Source organism: Spodoptera frugiperda, chromosome 2, assembly GCF_023101765.2.
Source record: "Spodoptera frugiperda isolate SF20-4 chromosome 2, AGI-APGP_CSIRO_Sfru_2.0, whole genome shotgun sequence".
NCBI lineage: Eukaryota > Metazoa > Arthropoda > Insecta > Lepidoptera > Noctuidae > Spodoptera > Spodoptera frugiperda.
Genome location: NC_064213.1, coordinates 1,283,638 through 1,304,372, shown reverse-complemented (window position 1 = coordinate 1,304,372; position 20,735 = coordinate 1,283,638). Strand labels below are relative to the sequence as shown.

At 34.3% G+C, this 20,735-nt stretch overlaps 1 protein-coding gene across 13 annotated transcripts in view; it reads right to left on the bottom strand.

Annotated features, from left to right (window-relative positions):
* LOC118269486 (calmodulin-binding transcription activator 2) overlaps positions 1-12,963 on the bottom strand; it is a 193,133-nt gene extending 180,170 nt beyond the window's left edge. For 8 of the 13 annotated variants that reach the window (XM_035584619.2, XM_035584630.2, XM_035584623.2 and 5 more), the window contains exon 1: positions 12,676-12,962. The gene's annotated coding sequence lies outside the window, so the exon portion shown is untranslated. Of the gene's footprint in view, positions 1-12,675 lie in introns of all 13 variants that reach the window. The other 5 variants (XM_035584629.2, XM_035584625.2, XM_035584633.2 and 2 more) reach the window with 3 other exon arrangements.
* Positions 12,964-20,735: the final 7,772 nt, after the last annotated feature.

Below are 20,735 nucleotides of genomic sequence, written 5' to 3'. Positions count from 1 at the left end.
GATTTGAAATCTGGACTTCAATGTGACTTTTCTACACTATATATTATGACTATAAATTTATTATAACTTTCGTGAGACATACTAAATTAGTTATTATGTTATCGGCTTACTTATGTAACTGTTTAACGAGGAAGTCGACTAGTTTCAAGCCGTGCTAGAGGCTCATGTTCATGAGCAGCAGTCTGCGATACACGACGCGGCGCCGTGTTATTCTTCTACGTCGTAAGTAAGTTGATTTCTTTATTTGGAAACCATTGGCGAATTATATTTATAAATTAGTAATAGACAATCCACCTTTAGCCTGATCATAAATGCTAATTACTACTTAATAAAAAAAGTATACGAATTCAAACACATAACACTATTTTTTAACATCCCAAATAAACGATTGAATGCTCCGCTAAATGAACCCTCTTTCAAGAGAGATCTCATTATCATTAACTACAAAAGACTTAAAGATACTTCATTTAATTACTCTATCAAATCGCATAATGCATTTCCGATTTATCTCCACCGCTTCCAACAGTACCCTTAGTACGAGTTTGCTTTACGTACGTAAAGTATATGAAACGAGACCGCGTTCGGCACTCTGATTGGCCGGTTCGAATGAATCAACCAATCAGAGCACAGAACGCGCTCGTATTTCGATCTCGTTGAACGTGAAACGGACTCATACTAAGGCCCCAGAATTCAGTAGCTAAACGAAACCTATAAATCTCTTGAAGCTATCAGAACGCTTTCTCAAAATTTTACTGCCGCAAAATACATGGATTCAAAAATTGATGTACACACTAGTTTCATAGTTCCGAAGTCGGCGCCATTTTAAAATATCACGGGATATTAAACAGTAAAACGCCGGGATATTATACTGGCGAAATTCAATTCGTACCACGTGGAGTTGATATAGTAAAGTTTAGGATATTTCTGCGATAAATATTCAGATTTATGTGTTATTATTGCTTTGACACTGCTGTTCTAGATTTTGTTTTGATGGTAGCTGGATGTGTTATACTTGGTTGAATTTCTGAACTCTTTTTGGGATGCCATGGAACAAAATTAAATCAGATTCCTTTTTAAAGGCCGATAACGCACTTATAACGCCTTTGGTGTTTCGAGTGTCCATGGGCGGCGGCTATTACCATCAGGTGAAACGTCTGCTAGTTTACTGGCTTATCTTATACCATAAAAAAAATAACACGTATATGTCACTCTGTACGGCATCTCCATTCGTTGCCACAGAGGTTGAACGATGAACTTAATTCAAATTACGACTATAACGTTCTACGATAAGATAAAACATTTGACCAATTAAAAACCCCTCTAAAATCAAACCTGCCTACACACAGCCCTCCTCTAATCACCGTAAACTTCCATACAGGGCAACAACTGACATGTAACACAGGAACAAATTGCTACAACAACTTAGATTATGTACGCATAACTTAGACGCTTTTGCCACTAATATAATGGATGGTACCCCCCCCTCCCCGCGCCTGACGCCCCGCGCCCAGGGGCCTGTCGAAAATATGCGCACATTAGGAGCCCCGTTGATAAATGGTACGTGGAAATATGTGATACATGATCATCTGATGGTAGATTTTGATATTAAGATTATGGGGGATAGTTAGAGGGCATGATGAGGCGTATTTCTTTAGTGGAGTAGAGGGTGGATGGACTAATCGACCTAGTTTTTTGCTTAAGAGTCTCAGTATACTTGCTTGAAAACCTTTGGTGGATCTCATCACTCAGACTACAATTTATACCAAAGTCAAATTATTTATAATGAAACAACCGAATTGAAAATGTTTGACTGGTAATGATCTTGTACTATAAACATATCTGTCTGAATACGTCTGCCAATTAGTCTGTTAGAGAAATCAAATTATATGCCCCAATAATTGAGTATTATTTGAGTAGCAACATATCAATAGCTCTTCAATAGACGAGTAAATCAATAGCACAGATACATAGGAACAAAGAGTTACCAACATCAAAAAGATCTGATGGAATCCTTCGGTTGAAATATGTATAAATCAATAAGATGAAGAGGTTTGAACTTGATACCCATTGTTTCGCTTCAGGGAAACACGGGGAAGATGGGGAATATATTTAACAAGGGATCGAGAGACAGGATGAAAAATACTCGAATTATTATTTTTGTTTTTTGGTTTTGTTATATTTATTTTTGGATAAAATAACTTTCCTTGTAACTAGCAACACTAACTATTGTTAATAAAATCTATGGATCGATTTTTTCGACTTATGTCAAAAATCGATTTTAATCTCACAATAATTTTGCATTAAGATCGGTTATTGTAATCGGCAGTAAGATGATTCAGTAAGAAGTAGGCACTTCTGAAAACCATTGGGAACGGGAACTGAAATACAAATCATATTTTACTAACTGACTTCCCAAAAAAAGAGCTGGTTCTTAATTCAGCCGGTATGATTTTTCTTTTTCTTTGGAAGTATACCGATTACGTCGAACTTTTGGACCGATTTTGTATCACGAAAATAATATACGAAAGTAATACTCAATAAAATAATAACTACTGTGTAAGACCTTATTCAACGTGATTGTGGTGTTGTATGCCCTAAACTTGTCATATTTGCACAACCACCTAAATCATAAAAATATCACTCTTATGAAGTGCAAAACAGGGCAGCAGAGATAAACTTTAGTCCCCTCTTAATCTCAGCTTGTTTCCAACTTCTTGGCACCACCGACCGCAGAATGCGTTGGTGTTAAAATTTTATGTTAACATTTTACAAGAGTGAAATAAATAGAAACAAAGAATACAACTTGGAGATGGTAACAAAAACTTATAAGACTTGTTAGAAACAATAATATTAAATATTTAAAGCATTAATTGAAAAAAGTAAATTGTATCTGAAAGTGACGTCAAATCGATATATGTATCATCCAAAGTATTTGTTCCCGTAAGAAAATAAAAAATACGGGTCATTTTAAAATAATCTATGAGACGGACGAAGTAAAAATTTCTTATCAACCCTATTTTCATATTGTTACATAATAATTACCACTAAACTTTGCGCATTGTTTGATTAAAACATCTTTGTTGGAAACATATTTCCACCGCATTCCTACAACTAGAAATTCAATAAACCCTGACGTCCTAAGCCGTACCTAAGGAAGAGTGAAACCACATATATCCTTGTAAAGGCAAAAACAATTCACCATAAACAAAAGTAACGAGACTAAATAGGTCCATAAAACACTTTTCGCACGGACGTGTACAATCGCCACAAAAAAAAAAACACATTCACAAAATATGTACAGTTACAGTTACTCCAGTACAGAGCAAAATGGTCGGCTCCTAACCTCAGCAACATACAGTTTCTCTCATTTTAAAAAGGGGAAACTAAAAAAAATCTCAATTACATTAGCGTGCGCGTTCCCATTACACGAAATACGAAAGGCTGTACCGACTGAATGGCGGACCGGCCTGAGGTCGCGTTGTGCTATGCAAAAGTGATTTTATATACAAGTTAATTATTTTTATTAAAATTTTAAAAGAATCGTGTTCTAGAATAAAAATTTCGAATACGTGTTTTTTTTTTCATTCAGCCTAGTAGCTGGCTGCAATTTTTATATGCTACCTCATTTTTAACAAACGTCATTATTTTAATATTGTTTTAGGTGGGTAAGTAAAAGTTTTTAGTGGCTGTTTGAATATCGTGTTTTAACACGTGTTTCGCTGTGAACTGAAATAACTACGGGTGTTATAACTGCGGCCGGGAATTAACTGACGGACATGTTTTTATTGTGAACACAAATTGATGACAGTTTTGACTGTTAATGCGCACACTAGAGAATTTAGTGTTGTTTTGTGATGTTAGGATTAAACTATTATTTAACTCTAATTATTTTTATAGTAATAGTAAACTTCCGAGGACTAGTGATATTTATCCGTCGATCACGCTGAAACTACTGAACGGATTTTTATGAAATATGGTATACAAACAGGCTATGAGCTGACTTAGGTGATACTTTTTATCACACGGAAACGCCGGCGAAGCCGCTGGTAGAACTAGTATTCTATAAGAATTAAAAAGCATCTTATGTTTTACGACCAATACGGTTATATCCATAGAATTAAATTAACCAATGCATTACTTCGATACCAATTCCAAACCTCACGCGATTACTTGACCATAAAATAAACCATATAATTATATAAAAACGGGCATCTCAGTTAAACTAACCACTACAACTATAACTGTTAAATTACACACGCAAAATACCTATTTCGGCGGTCAGGGCTGGGTCAGCCATAACCAACATAAAACAAACTACACCATCAAACAATTCCTTGCGAACCACAGCTCTTTATACACTGGACGATATTAAATAAAAATAATTTTAAATCACAAGAAATTGGACTTTAGTATTACTGAGGTAGGGTTTAGATTGGTATGGGGTTTATTGTGTGAGCAATGTCTGAAATTATTGAGCTTTCAGTCGTGTTAGATGTTTTATTGTTAAATTGGAAGGAGTCATACATACATTATTTATTAAGAATATTAATACTAATTATATTTAATTGAAACTATGAACTGAGAAAGATTTTTTAGTTTTTTTAACGTTTAACTTTGTTTACTCATTTTGATTATAGTACGAAATATAAATAGACCTATACTTATCTTACGCAGCTCCGAGTCACTTATACTTATCTTACTAATATTATAAATGCGAATGTTTGTGAGTTAGTGTGTATGTGGGTATGTTTGTTACTACATGTAAGTGGCTGAAGGTGGAAGGAATGGCTAACCTCCAAAAGCCGGCAACGTACGTATAACGCTACTGGTGTTTCGGGTGTCCATGGGTGGAGGCGACTGCCTACCATCAGGTGATGCGTCTGCTCACTAACCGGCTTACATCATAACAAAAGTATCAAAGCAAAACCCAAATTCAAACAAGCCGTGCCAAACTTTTTTACCACCAAACACGTTTTCAAACCAACAAACTGCAAAAAATAGCTCAAATCAAGGCTAGTCTGTATTTAATCTAGATTTGTAGTTCCAAACTAGGTATTGCCGACTTCCTAGAACAGCGCCCCCTGGTGAGTGTTGGCTGTCACGCGAATGACCCATCACTGATAAGCACTGATAACAAACGCTTGGTGGCATTTTGTCTATAGACTTGTGTCTATGCATTCTAGGGTTTAAAAGGGTACTGGGATATGTGTTTTTGTGCCTAGGAAATGGGTAATTTATCATTTATATTTAATTGATGTCAAAGTTGTTAATGTGATCTCCGGATTTGGCTAATTGTTATAGAGTTTAAAACGGTGTATTATAATTGATTTGGAATTACAAATTGAGAAAACAGCAATTAATAGCGTTTATCAAGATCTTAAAACATTTTAATACATATTAAGTAGCATTGTATCATATTTGATATTTGTAGATTACCGTATCATCTATAGATAACAAGATATATTCGCCACACCTATTAAAGAAGCACCTTTAAATAACTTACTATCTTAAATCTATTTCCTTGTTAAACATGAAGTAGTTCTCATTCTACAATATAATACTCAAACAATTATATACTAAATTAAAACCACAAACAGCACAGAAGCCTTCAATAAACTTAATTAAAAAATAATAAATACACCCGAGCATTAAGTGTAATGAAATTTATGCTTCGTAGTAATTACAGCTACGCCGTAGCGCTACGGCGTAGCGTCGTAGCCGCGTAGCGAGGGAATGCGTGGAGTGGAAGAGCATTGTACTGGTAACCACTGGTAACACGGTCTGCTTACTGGAGTGTGTTATGAGTAATTCAAGACTTACTGTTCAGTAGAATTAAGTCGTTAAAAGTGAATTCATTTTCATTTTGAATTTTAAGAACTATGAATGAGTTCGAATGTTGCTTTTTGTACTTGAATTCTTTTATAATATTGATTTTGATTATTTTTGGTCATTCTATGATACTTTTCATTTACCAATATACATTTTTAGATATACAGACAGAATTTATGGCAAGGAACTTATTTGAGGCAAAAATAGGAATTGACTTTGCCAATGTAAAGCCAACAATTAAATAGATTTTTATACTCAAAAATATACTAAAAACAATCAAATCAAACACCGCACTAGATTTGCATCATCATTAACAAAACACTTCAGATAATTAGAACCACCAGCTCGAACAACTCCAAATACTCGTAATAATGAGCAATTTATTTCAAATAGAAAAAGTTCACTTCACCTTGAAACCGAAATAAAACAGAAACGAAACAAAATTATGTCCCTTCTGGCCGTCCTTTGTTTGGTTTACACTTCAAAGAGGCCATCCGATATCACTGTGTGACTTTTAACTGGAAAAATCCTTCAGTATTTCAAACTCTTTCAACTTTATCCTTAAATACGTTTCGATACATAATCATCACGCCTTCTACTGTATGCAGACCCGATAATATTGACCAGTTTGGACTAATATCATAACTTCATACTATATTTTTAATAACAACAACCACAGCGTATCATTTGAATATGAAGAACATTTCTTTACCTTACGCAAATTAGATATTTGCGTAAGGTAGAGAAAAGTATAATCTCATTATCTTATAACTAGCTTCTGTCAGCGTCTTCGCCCGCGTTCCCGTGGGATAAAAAGTCCTACCACCCAAGTCAGCTCATACCCTGTCTGTATACCAAATTTCATTAAAATCCGTTCAGTAGTTTCAGCGTAATTGACGGATAAACATCTAAACAAACAAACTTTCACATTTATAATATCAGTGTGATAATATTAATCAAAACATCTTATTGTTCTCTGTTATATCAGAAAATAAAATACATCTACTAATTATAACTACTACGTCATAATAATCTAATAATAGTACTTACACTTGTACACTAAAACAAAAGTGAAATCAAGCTATTTCTCTTTCATCTCATGTTTATATTACACATCAAAGATTACGTCACCACTCCTGAGTGGCAAAACATCTGACGGCGAGATATTTAATGTGTTATACGGCGTGTAGCTAAAATAATTAGGTATTAATAATCGTAAACTGGGTATTATTTTTATGCTACTACTAGTGGCAAAGATTATGGGCTACCTTTTAGTCGGTGTTAACCGTAAATAAACTAAGTTCATATGTCTAAGACATGGTCAAAGGCATTATAAATGTATTGATACATGACTTGTCACAGCAATAATGTAGAATTAAGACAAAAATGTAATTTATCTTTATATTTTTTGTAACTAAGAGATCAATCAAGATGATATTCTAATTTTTAAACAAATTTGTGTTGACTTTCGACTAATAATGATTTAATTAACTAAAAAAATGGTATAAAAAAAAATTTAACTGATATAAACTACCTCTCTCATAAAAAAAAATCATACTATATCCTCTCTATACGAATCTAGGCTTTATACCGAGCTAGCTTTACTAATTGATGGACAGACGGACAATTCTATTTTGACGTTTCAAAGTGTATGTACACGGAATCATTGAAATAAAATGCTTTGGCTTTGACTTTTGCAAACAAAATTGTCGACACAAAGAAAGTTTTAACTGCATAACATAAACTTTTTTAGATACCGAGAAGAGTAAACATAGCTTAATTACAATGGAGGAACTATTGTACTCCACTTATGGTATGAGACCCATGTATTTGAGTATGAGCTGCAATAGATCACTATACACCGGACGCAAAACCAAACTCCACGCCATTAACCCATGAAGTAATTGGATGATTTTTCCACATAAAAAATATGGGGAAAAATCATCCAATTACTTCTCCCACCCCACCTTGGGCGAGGCGAGAACGAGTGTCTCTGAACTCTTACTGACTAAAAAACTCCCCGATCCTACTCCTGCTTTTCGAGCTAGAGCCCCGGTAAACCCACTAGGTAGCCCGTAGCTCCGGACACCCTAAATTCCAATTCATAAACCTTTAACCAACAAAACAGCAATATTTTAAATATTTTATTCAAATTCTACACTACTCTTTAAAAAAACAATAACAGCCCACCCTATATATTAAACATAATATTTTCACAACTAAACAGTAAATATTAGTCGACGGATCCGCCGCTAACTACACGGTTAATGTTTAACGCTGACATGTCTGTTTCAGGTCAAGTTTGTCATGAAACAGTGTCCTTCAGTTACTGGCCAACTTTTTTAATTTATGTACAAGTCACGTCATATTAACGGTCAATAGTCTCTTGAGATATTTAACTAGTTTTTTTTTTATTAAGGGACTATTTTCCGCTAATGAATTTTTTGGCCTTGATCGAATAGTGATAGTATTTTGTAGGTAACGTTGTATACTATGTTTTATTGGTACTACGTTTTAGTTTTTTATGGTATACGCCGGTTAACGTGTAGACGTATCACCTGATGGTAAGCAATCGCCGCCGCCCATGAACACCCAAAACATCAGAAGCGTTACAAGTGCGTTGCCGGCCTTTAAGGGATTAGAAATTTAAGGGTTATTATAATCAGGGATTGGAAAGGGGTGATTTGGTCTCCGATAACCTCACTCACACAAAGCAAGGGTTATTTTACGTCGGTTGTCTGTGAGACCGTGGTATCACTTCGGTCCAGCCGGCCCATTCGTACCGAAGTATGGCTCTCCTACACTTAAACAACTTCAATGATGAAGGGAGCTGAAATTTTGGTGTACTAATATTCCAGGCACTATACTAGTCAATAGGAAAAGAGAGCATTTCAAAAACGTTATTTAGACTCTAAACTCTAACCCGAAAGACTTCGAAAACCAAAACAGAAGAAACAGTCACTAAAAGCATGAACAGTTATCTTATAATATGCATAAACAATAGAACGCTCTGAATTTGTTAGAATATTTTTAACCACATTTTCTAACAAAAAAGTATCTAAAAATGTTGTTTATTCACACAAAACTAACAAAAAAAACGTCTTATCATCATAATATATGGTAGACTCAAACTGTTGTATCAACAAACATTTATACATATATACATATACCTGTATATGTTTGTACATAACTGAGCGTTATCAAATACATAAGTAAATACGATAAGAGGAACGATTAGCTCGATATTTTTGAGATAAAACGTAAGTATGTTACATCTATTGTTATGCCCGTATTAATGAAGCAAGAAAAAGAACGTGAATGGAATTTTACAAAATAAATAGTATTTTTTTATGTGTTGATTATGTTTATTAAGGGATTTTGTTACGGTTAAACGGTTTGAAAAGAATTTAATTTAAGAATACCTTTGTAGTTTAATCATAAACTATTGTAATATTATATATTTTTGTCCGATTTCAAAAAAAGTGACTTCTTAGTTTTACATGTATGTATGTTTATGCGTGATTATCTCGCGTTTGGCTAAACTGATTTTGATGCGGTTTTCAGCGTAGTATTATTTTTCAGACTTAGGAGAAGGTTTTAGGGTTATTACATGTATATTTGAATAGTGCCTTGTATCAAAGTCTTATACAAAAACCAATAGATCATCGAACCAAGTTATATAAATAAGTACCTAGTAAATCTACATTTGATTAACAATACAATACAGAGATATAGAAATTCTCAGAAATCATAAGAATAATCGCTGGATATTGATATGATCAATCAAATATTTACATGAACGCACTACTTCTTCCAACCGGACCGTGTCACAACGGTTCACTGAGGGTTGAGAAGGAACCATATATATATACATACCATATATATACATATATAGGATATATACAATGTGTAGAATTAAATATTCAAATGTATACAGTAAGTGGAACTGTTATTTATGTTGTGTGTGTGGAATGAAGTTATGTTATTCATTGTTTGTTGCTCAAGAATTATTGTTGTTAAACTGATTTTTATAGGTATTGATTACTTACATACCATACATACATACATACATAACCTTACGTCTATGTCCTATGGGGGTAGGCAGAGACAATGACGCCAATTGCTACGAAGACAATTGCTAAATAGGTATTGATTTTTTAGTTTAATTGTTGATAAATGTGAAAAGGGGGCTTTTAATATTTTTTTCTGAATATTACTCAAGTTATTCTGTTAAAGATAAGTCCATTATAGATACAATAAATCAGGAAAATCGATTTAGCCATTATAATCTTTATAACTTAAACGAGTTTTTTTATGGTATAAACCGGTGAACGAGTAGACGTATCACCTAATGGTAAGCAATCGCCGCCGCCAATGGACGCCAGCACAGGAGGCGTGACAAGTGATTTGCCGGTCTTTTGAGGGATAGGAATGTAAGTGATGTTGGGGAATCAGGGATTATAAAGAAGGAAAGATTTTATAACACCAAGACGCGGTCACAAGCCCAATAATTAGAAAATAGTTGCTATTTTGTACAATATTACTTTTTCCATAATGTGTACGTAATACAAAACTAGTAAAAAAAATAATGACACAGATATTTGGTAGAAAACGTCAGCTTACGTACATGTTACATTTCGGCCCTGTACACTGACATGTTGTGTCCCCGATAAACTGTGTTACATGAAACATCACGATTTTCTACTCTTTGGAGGTCAACAGATGTGTACACAACACAAAAACTTCATTCAGTATTATTCTTAGAAAAAAAGTAAAATAGTATGTTTTTACCATTAACTCACTTCCAATTAAACTATATCGCAAACCAATGCGTATCTCAGTCCGCGATATTTTTTTTAAATGATCCCAACAAGCCCCGTTTTACTTGACAATATTAAATACATAATTTTAGGTTATAATCGGTAAGTTTTGAAATAAAATAATATTTATTTCTGCAAATAAATAAAACAAGGACTCAAGTTCATAGGAGTTAAATTGGGTAGTTTCCTGGCCAAGGTTTGTTTTAACTTTTCGATAAGAGAAAATATCCCAAAATAATTGTACTTTCAAACATCAAGTTATGGTCAAGTGCCCTCAAAATTCATAGAAAAGCTTTGTTTCTGACATTTCAATAAAAGTATTCAATTTGACTAATAGGAAACTACCGCATTAATTCAATTCAAAAATCTTTCGTAATCTCAATCCCGACTAGGAAAGAATAATACATTTCAAAATCCTGTCTTTAAACTGTATCAAACAAAGCTTATAAAAATTCTAATACGGGAGCCTTCTTAGGGAGCACGTTAAGCCGTCGGGCCGGCTGTCGAGCGAACATCGCAATCGTCGGGATATTGTCAACGAGGAATGTTATCAGCTTTTTTCTATAGAATACCTACTAATGTAATGTATAATACAGTTTAGGCTCTTTGCCAATAACTATTTGATTGGGGAAATTAGTCTTTATAGATAAAAAGTAGTAAACTTATACGCGTCTATTTCAATTAGTTTGATGTCGCAAATAATTCATTTTTTAGCTTTCTTTACCACCTCCTTTTTGAAGTCGATTAATTAAAAATACAAAGTGAAAATCGGTAAAGAACAGTGCAAATGGAATTGAATTACTTTTCGATGTGTTTGAAGTTATTAATTTTCATGTGAAAATGAAAGGAAAATATTTTCGTAAATCGACCGTTTTCATTTTTTTTAATTCATGTTTACCAATATATTTTTATTGTTTAAAAACTGTCTCAGAATAAAGCAGTACTCATCATCATTTTATCATTATTGAATCCTAAATTCTGTTATTTGTAAGAGATTTATATAAAATAGAAGAAAACATAATATATGAGTACCGTATATGAGTAAATGAAACCTGAGTTAACAAAGTACTCCTGATATTTCATTAATCGATTTATCCCCGATCCCTAATCACGTGACTATTGATTATTATATTATCAAAGACGAACCCAATTCAACTGATTTTGATTTCTGTTATCACAATAATACGATTGGTTTTTGATAAGATAACAAAAGACTGCAAATTATAGTTAATTTTATACTGAATCAAAATAATCATTGATATCAAATTCCTTTCTCACTTAAGAGGGTCTTAGATAATCTTAAAAAAAGAATTAAGTCTTTAAGTGAATTATAAAATATGTCGGAAAACTTGAATGTGCCTTTAATCCGTTTTGTAAAACGTATGTCAAATAGAAAATTTGTGTAGCGTAGGTGTCAATTTTAACTGAAACATTTAAAGATTAAAAAATCGATACGAAAAAGGATTAGCGAAGATAGTACCGACGTACGCTCAGTGTCTAGGTTAGAACTGTTCACTAAATCTAAATCCTAACTTACAAGGTGGGTGATACAAGTAAAATAATGTTATTTGTCCTGAAATACAACTTAGACACTAAAATAGTGAACGATTTTCCCAAATTCTCCTCCTAACAACATTTTTAGTCAGAAAATTATCATTTTCAGTGACTTATTGAACTGAAAATGTATAACGTAATGAAATCGTTATCTTTAACAAAAAGTGAGTCACTTTGAGTAATGTACTCGGCAGCTGAGCGTTACTTCATTATTTGTGAGGTTATTTGCTCTGTCTGTAAAGTCAACGTTACCGAGTCCGTTCTCGACGCACGGCTTCTACCATTCTGACGTTTATTTTACGTGGCACGTGGAATGGCTCTGACATTAGCCATATTTTCAATGTAATAGCTCCCTCGGCCACCCATTACTCAATTAAGACAGTTGTTCACACAGACGACGGCTGTAATGCCCTTATCTACTCATCGCAAATAAGAAACCACTAAAGTACATAGAATCGTGAAAAATACGCACCAGAAACGTTGTTGTTCCTCTCGCTGGGGTGTTGTTGTGGGCGAATACAAGTGGTTCACGTGAGCCTACCGTCGGCCATCAGATCCGGGGGCACGTGTTAATGCAATATTGTAAACAGAACGCATTAGCGGTGTATTGTGTGTGTTCGACGTGACGGTGGGTAGTCGCGGGCGTCGGTCGCGTCGCGTCGGGCGGAGCGCGCGATCGGGTCGCGCCGCGGCTGCTCACTGGCGGCGAGCGGCGAGCGAGGAGCCGGGCGGCGCGCGCATGCGCCGGTCGATCGCCGACACTCGGTCACTGGGCCGGCATTGTCTTGTTTCGCGTTCGAAAACAAACCTTTGTCTAGGTGGGGGAGACCGCGAGGCGCCGCGCGCCGCCCCAGTCGGTAAAATGAGTTGTGTGTTTCACACCTGTTGGTTAGTTAATCACGTACTTTAGTATTCTATTACTAAATCATTAGTATCCGCCGAGATGCAAGCGGATTACAAAGCGGCGCCTCTGAACTATTGAGTACAACTTTAACGAGATTAGCAAGTGAGGGCGGAGGATATAAATTTACTTTTTAAACGAAGAGCAGCCCTTTTACGAGAACACATATAAAAGAAGGTAGCGAGCTCGTTCTGTACAAAGTTTTATGGTCGGGAAGGTTCAATTGCCCGCGTTTGGCTCTTTACCACCCGCACCGGTATTGGAATTTGGGAACTAAATGACTTTACACGGGACATGCGATGGGATCCTCCGGGCATTCCGGAGTGGCGGACTGTGCCACACATGTGTGGGGCGGTTACGTATCGACAAAGCAATTTAAACATTAAACAATTTTCCGTCATTAAATATTTAGGACACAAGGCCCAATTTTTCAACTCAATATTTGTAACGAACGTTGAAAGAGGTATTTGTTTTTAATTAAATACAAAAGTACTTACTGATGTAATAGGTAGACCCTTTTCGCCAATCAATAATTTATTATTTCATTTAATTAGTGGTAGGTATACAAGATCAGTCCAAACAATATGTGAATGCAATGAAATTCAACTTGTAAAAATTTTACTGAAAATCAATTAATCGAAAAACCATTTATAAAACATGATTTTCTTAGTAAACACATAAGTAAGTGCAAATGAGTATAATACACATTTATTAATTTAATTTACACATACCTACAGACATTAATTCATCGCATTTTTATTCACTCATTTGTAAGTATACAGTGTACATATTTATTTAACTTTCACTTTATGAATTTATAACGATTTTTTATTTATTTCAACTATCATATTTATTCATTTTTTCATATTTTAAAATAAAAAATAATTTCATATCTGATAAATTATTCCAAACACTACACCACTAAAAATTTTTCTTTTTTAATCTTGAGCGACCCACGCGTACACAACGCGCGTTCTAAATCTAAACTATTTCAATTTCAATCTGTCAAATTCAAATTTTTGTTCTTTTTTTTATTATTCCTAAGTTGCCTATATTTGAAACGCTGCATTTTTTTTATAAGTATTCTTTTTACAAGGCTTTTCTTTGTGCATCTGTATTCTATTTTTGAAATTGTATTGTTATAACTTATGCGTTCTGTGCATAAATCATGACGAATGTTATTTTCTTTTGATGTTTTCATCCATTGAATTAAACCAATATCTCAACGTTTATATTATAAAATGAATATTTTGTCAAATCTAGTGATCATTTGAGAATGGCTGCGTCCAATTTGGTTGACGCAAATTTTTATTACGTTCGATGTCAGAGCGATGATTGGTTGAATGCAAGACAATTTCCATAAAGTCTGACAATTGGAAAAATAAAAGTAATTGAAGATTGGTAAATAGTAGCGTCAGTAAATTAATGAAAAATTGAATCAATCATTACTTACGTTTTAATAACAAGGTCACGCATATTTTAATAAAAATTATCGTGAGACACTAAATTAACAAAAAAAATACGGCTTACAGTAAAAGCTCACGTACAGTAATAGAGAAAAGCTCTACTAGTTTCAAGTCACGGACACTTCAAAATAACTGAAGACTAATATAGACAAAACCATTTTATAATACCTATAATTTATTTAAATATTTGACCGTCAATTATTGTATGATTAATGAAATATTACGTACGCGTAAATGTTCCACGAAACAAGAAACAGCCGAGCAGTGTATGAACGAAAGTTAATGCAATTAATTTTAATATTCACCGTAATAATGAAGATCATGAAAGGAGTTCTCAGTAACAATTAAGAGGCTCTGGGATTGTGCCAAATTGGGAAAGTCAAGCTTACAAAAGTGTATATTTTTATACAACAATTAGGTACAATTCAGTATGGTCCTTAGATTTTTTTTTCGTATTAACACTTCATAGAAATTGTATAAAGTGTACTTTTTACCGTAAATGTGGAAGAGCCATGCTTCAGCACGAATAGGCCGGCTCGACCGGAGTGATACCATAGTCTCACAGAAAACTGAAGTGAAACAACTCTTGCGTTGTATTTCATCGTGTGAACCAATTATCTCCAATCCCCGAATTTCCAATAATCCTCAAATATTCTTTATTAACAAAAAGCCGGTAAGGCACTTGCAATGCTTTTGTTGTTTCAAATGTTCATAGTGTTCATTAAGGCACGCCGATTGCTTGAGTTGATCTGCTCGTTTACCGGTCATAAAAAAATAATCTCAATCTTTGGTTTGGAGTAAATTTGAAATAGTCCTATTTCATGTTTGTTAAAAACTTAGATATGAGTCCAGTACCAGTTGACTCTTGGATCATGACATGGAGGCATAATTAATGTCATAAATACCATTTTGTTAAAAAAATTCCATCATAAATTACATAATATTAAGAAATCAATAAGAGTGTATCGCCCCGAAACCCAATTCGGAAACATCTTGGAAATCTAATAGAAATCCAGCCCATAGTTGAGTACGACAAAGTTGCAACCGGTAACCGTTTGCCCAAGTTCGGGGTCACGTTGAAATCGTAAGGAACTTTGTCTCACCAACAAGTGCACGAAACTTTCATTATGATGTCTGTTGACGTACAATTCGCGAAGACTTTTAGTGCTTTCTTATAAGTTTTGCTAAGAAATATGAGAGTCGGAGATTAAGGGTGGATATTGATAGATAACAGTGTGGGTGATAAACACCACCTTTACTCTTCTTGTGGGTATTTTAAGAGCTGAACAAAGAAACTGCACATTTGAAAGAATCTCTAATAAAGCTGAATCTTTTAAAATGCGATCTCCAACTTGCCTGCCATTTGTGGCGATTAAGGCAGACCCCTCTTATGAAGAGAAGGCATAGTCCAACAGTGAACACACCAGCTACTCAGAATTCTTAATTGCAGTTATTCAGCCAATGGAACACTTTGAAATGCCAAATAATATTAAACCGACTTTGAGCTGAAATTCGTCAGCTCGACAAAGGTGTGACATTCTCTAGTGATTGATGACTATAGGAAACCTGGGATTTGCCTAGATTACTAAATAGCTAATTGATATGCTATACCGCTGTGCTGATGTTCGTAATCTGTTTTGTTACTAAGGGTCCCTAATTTCTTGAATATTAATTAAATTCAGGACACAAATGTATACTAATATTATAAAGAGCTAACATTTATGAGAGATTTAAAGCGAATTTGAAAATTCCTTTATCTATTGAAAATTACATGATCAGCGAGTGTATAGGCTACGCCTTGGTATAAGCAAAAGGACTTAATATACAGGATCTCGATTTTTTAAATAAACTTTTAAAAGTTTAGATGAAGAAGAAACTAAAAAAAAAAACGTTTTTTAGACGATTCTATAAACGGTAAACGAGCAGACAGATCACCTGATGGTAATCAATCGCTATCGCCCATAGACACCCGATACACCAGAGGCGTTAATTAAGCCGAGCCTTTTGGAGATGAGGAAATTTAAGGGATGTTGGGGCATTCATGAAATCTTCACTCTATTACTATAACAACTCGATTCAATTACTTAAAATCGATTTCCAATTCAAATTTAGTCGATTCATCAATCAAAGCAAAGTGTCTTAGCTAGCATTTCGTGAATGTTCAATAAAAGCTGCGGAAAGGTAGAAGTGCAGTAGACGTGCGGGTCTACTCGAGTGCAAATAAGTCAATGAGAGTGCCAGAGGGCCCTTAACAGGTGTTCGATCATCGATTTCAGTTTGGTTAGACGATTTTAGTGATGTGCTGTTGCGATTGTATCTAATATCGATAAGTTGATATGATTATTTGTTGTTGTAGGGTTCTTAAGTTTAGATTTTTACAACCTTTTATTTAACATTCAATATTATTTTATTGATAGAAATATAGTTTACGAGTCACTTGATCAAGGGTAAACGGTTGACCGTTTACCCTTGATAACTAACTAACTAACTAACTTGCCTTGAGGCAAGTTAAGCAAACCTGCTACACAAAAGGCAACAACTACAAAACTGTGTTTCTTTCTTAACCTTTGTAATTAAAACTAAATGTTTTATTATATTGATATTATTTTTTTCAGAAATAACACTGTGTAACTTGAATTTACTGGATTAAATAAAATACCATCATTAGATAATAATTCGTAATCTTCAAAGCAACTTTATGATTTTTCAAAAGTTTATAAAAAAAAAGTTTTATAAAGAGGCAATTATCTTTTGACTCGAATTCGAGGGGAAAAACTTCTGATCTGTAAAGATAATATTATTATAAATTATGGGAAGTTTCATAACGTTTAGATAAAGGCCAGTTACATTTCGAGTACCTTCAAGCTACTAAATTTTAAAAGTTGAGATTTCTTTATAATTTTAGGTGCATTCATTTTCCTTTATATATTTTTAAACTCTTTTCTTCATATTTCTACTTTCTTATACTTATACTGGACTATCTAGCCGTTTACCGAGACTTCGGTTCGAAAAGCAGTAGGAACGGGGTGTTTTTTAGTCAGTAAGAGTCTGACACTCTATCTAGCCTCATCAGAGGCGGGAGAAATCATTGGATGATTATCCATTCTCAAAAAAAAGAGTTACAGGCTTTTGTATTTTTCTTTAACCATTTACGTAGCAACAGTCAACAAATTAACAAAAGTGTAAAGTCGGAATCGACGATCGACGAAACATAATGTGTCGATATCAAAACACATATTATTATCGTGACCCAAATGTTATCGATACATTTCCCATCCCTAGCACTCGAAGCGAAGACGCCAGCGTCAGCCTCCCGATGTCGATGGACTCGTACCGAAGATTAAAACAGATCCTATTATTGTGGAGATTGCAACATCATGCTACATCGAATTGCATATTATTTTTAGAGATCCTAACATATTTCTGGTTATTATTTCATCTTATATATCAAAAGACTATATGACCTAGCATGACCTCAAAAATATTAAGGTATCTCTGAGCGCTGAAATCCACAACAATGATTGTTCCATTTTACATTACATCAGAAGTGATAGAATTAAAGTAAAGGCAAATAATTATAAAAGAAATTAATGGTCTTAGGTAATAGTTTAGCCAATGAGTCTTAGACGCTCTATCTACGAAAAATACTGAAATAATATCTACAAACCATGAAGTCTAGTTGCATATTTCTACCTTAAGCAGACCTCAACAACAGCTCCTTCAGCTACGTTTACATGTATATGAAAAAAAAATAACTCATTTACAAAATGAAGTCAATCTCCAAAGACAGTTTGGAAAGCACCCCCCACTTCGCTCCCACTCCCTCGATGAATATAAACGAAATCATGACACAATATTCACTGTAACTTATCCGAGGATTTACGCGGAATACATGTGCGGAACCCCCGCCTGTATTTACCATTCAACTGAGTCGCAAATCTTAAGATTTTCCTCCGGCTTTTTGTCTAAATTCATCTCGAATCTTCCATTGCATTGGCGAGCATTCCAGATTTGTTTGCAAAAACGAAAATGATTTTATATTTTCATTTCTCTTACTTCATTACTTTGATTTGGAATTGCCATTCGCTATTCGAATATTTGAACGGTTTATCCAATTTACTTTTTTTGAAAGCTCGGTCTTATTTGACTAATTCGTTATGTAGGTAAGTTAGTAGTATAACACCACGTCTTTTAGTACAGGGGTATGCAGAAGTGTGCAAAACTACATTTATAGTAATTTTCACTTTTCACTATACGTCCTTTTAATGAGCAAATAGTATACTGTCTGTGTTGTATTGCCTACTAATGCCCGAATATTGAAAAGCTACTCTATTTTAAGTTATACTTAAATATATTTCTACCTCTGTCTTTTATAAAGAATTTGTTCTGACAGAGCTATTCTTGAGTGTCTTAATATTAAGTGTTGTTTGGGTATTTAACCATTACTTATTTTTAGAACAACTGAATTCATTGATTGACACGGTGGATCGATTGGCTGCTCGAGCAAGTCTTTGTGTGATCCACAAATTGTTGTGTTGGTCTGGGTATCATATGAATGTGAACTTGTAAGTTTGTAAATACACCCACGACGACACAGGAGCAAATCCTATTATGAGGCAACGTTTCTTCAAACATTTTTTTATTTTAAGGTGGCACAAAATCGCTATTAAACCGACAAACATTTCCATAGTTCTTCTCTCCAAAACCTAATTAAACATTACCATCGTGGCATTAACGTAATCTTACAAAGAAATCAGTAAATAACAAACAAAGTTTACGTTCGTATGCCCTAGATGGTGCTGGTAGTAACAAATGCCGCTACACAGCCTTGTAATTAATTCATATCAGAGTTGAAACAAGTCAGTGCTCAGGAGACTGGAAACTCTTAATTGTACTTCACCAACAAACGTTCATTCTTGCTTCGTTTAAATTGTAATACAGATGTTTACGTACCTACTTAGCCGCTTGCATATTTTGTGAATTAGATATTTTGAATTTTATGTTTGTTTTGTTTGAGTTATAATTTGAATAGATTATGGATTGAATATTTCAATAGGACAGATGTTACTATGACTATTAGTGATTTTCCGCATGACCACCCGTTTTCAACCAGAAATGTGCTATGTAGCTATGATATATGCTACGAAGATGTAATGGCTGAGTTGTGAAACTATGTGACCATGTCCATCGATACAAAGCTATGTAGCGGTGCGAGTAAAGTGCTTTGAAAATGCGTCGGCGAAAAGTAGTTGTCAATAGTAGAGACGCCATCCATAACACACACCTCAAGCACGCGATGTAAAATATAGTAAGGAATCCATCCATAGCTTACTTATTATTCTGTGGCACGCATCCATAGCACACATCTTTCGATATAAAAAACATAGCTAAGCTGAGTCCGTTTTCACCAATGCGGGGCTCTGGCTCGGAAAGCAGGAACAAGAGCGGGGTGGTTTTTAGTCAATAAGAGTCTGACACTCTCTCTTGCCTCGCCCAAGGCGAGAGAAGTCATTGGATGATTTTCCCCGCTAAAAAACAAAAAAAAAACAGCACGTAGGTAGGTAGGTACCTACATACTTACTATACACATCTACATATTTGTTCTTCGTGGTTGGCAAAGTTCCACGGGCGACGGCTTAACGTTACTACAAACACATTCACTTAGTCTGCACAAATTTTCTTTGAATTTCCTCTGACCTGTGACTCCGTGACAGTATTCAACTAGAAACATATTGAACCTCGTACCTATCTATTTAGTTAGCTATGTTCTTGGATTCATTAACGAACAAATAATGTTATTGGTTCGTGTTGTATTTACCGATGTTTAGGTGTAGTTTAACTCCTTTTAAGGTAAATAAAACTCTTACAACTAGTGAAAAATAAACATTAGGTAGTAATTGTTTATTGATTAACACGGTATAAACCAATTACATTAATCAAATAGGTATAATATCCTTCCTCCATATTAGTTCGATAATTATATTTATGTTACGATCATTATTATGATAGTAATATAAATATTATAATAAAGAAAACAAACTGCCAAAACAAATAACACAATTGTAAACTAGTAAGTTGGTAAAAATTCTTTATTTGTATTACAAAGAATTGTTCCGGGTGGGAATCAAACCCGTGATTTGCTACATAGCAGCCGGTCGCCCGATC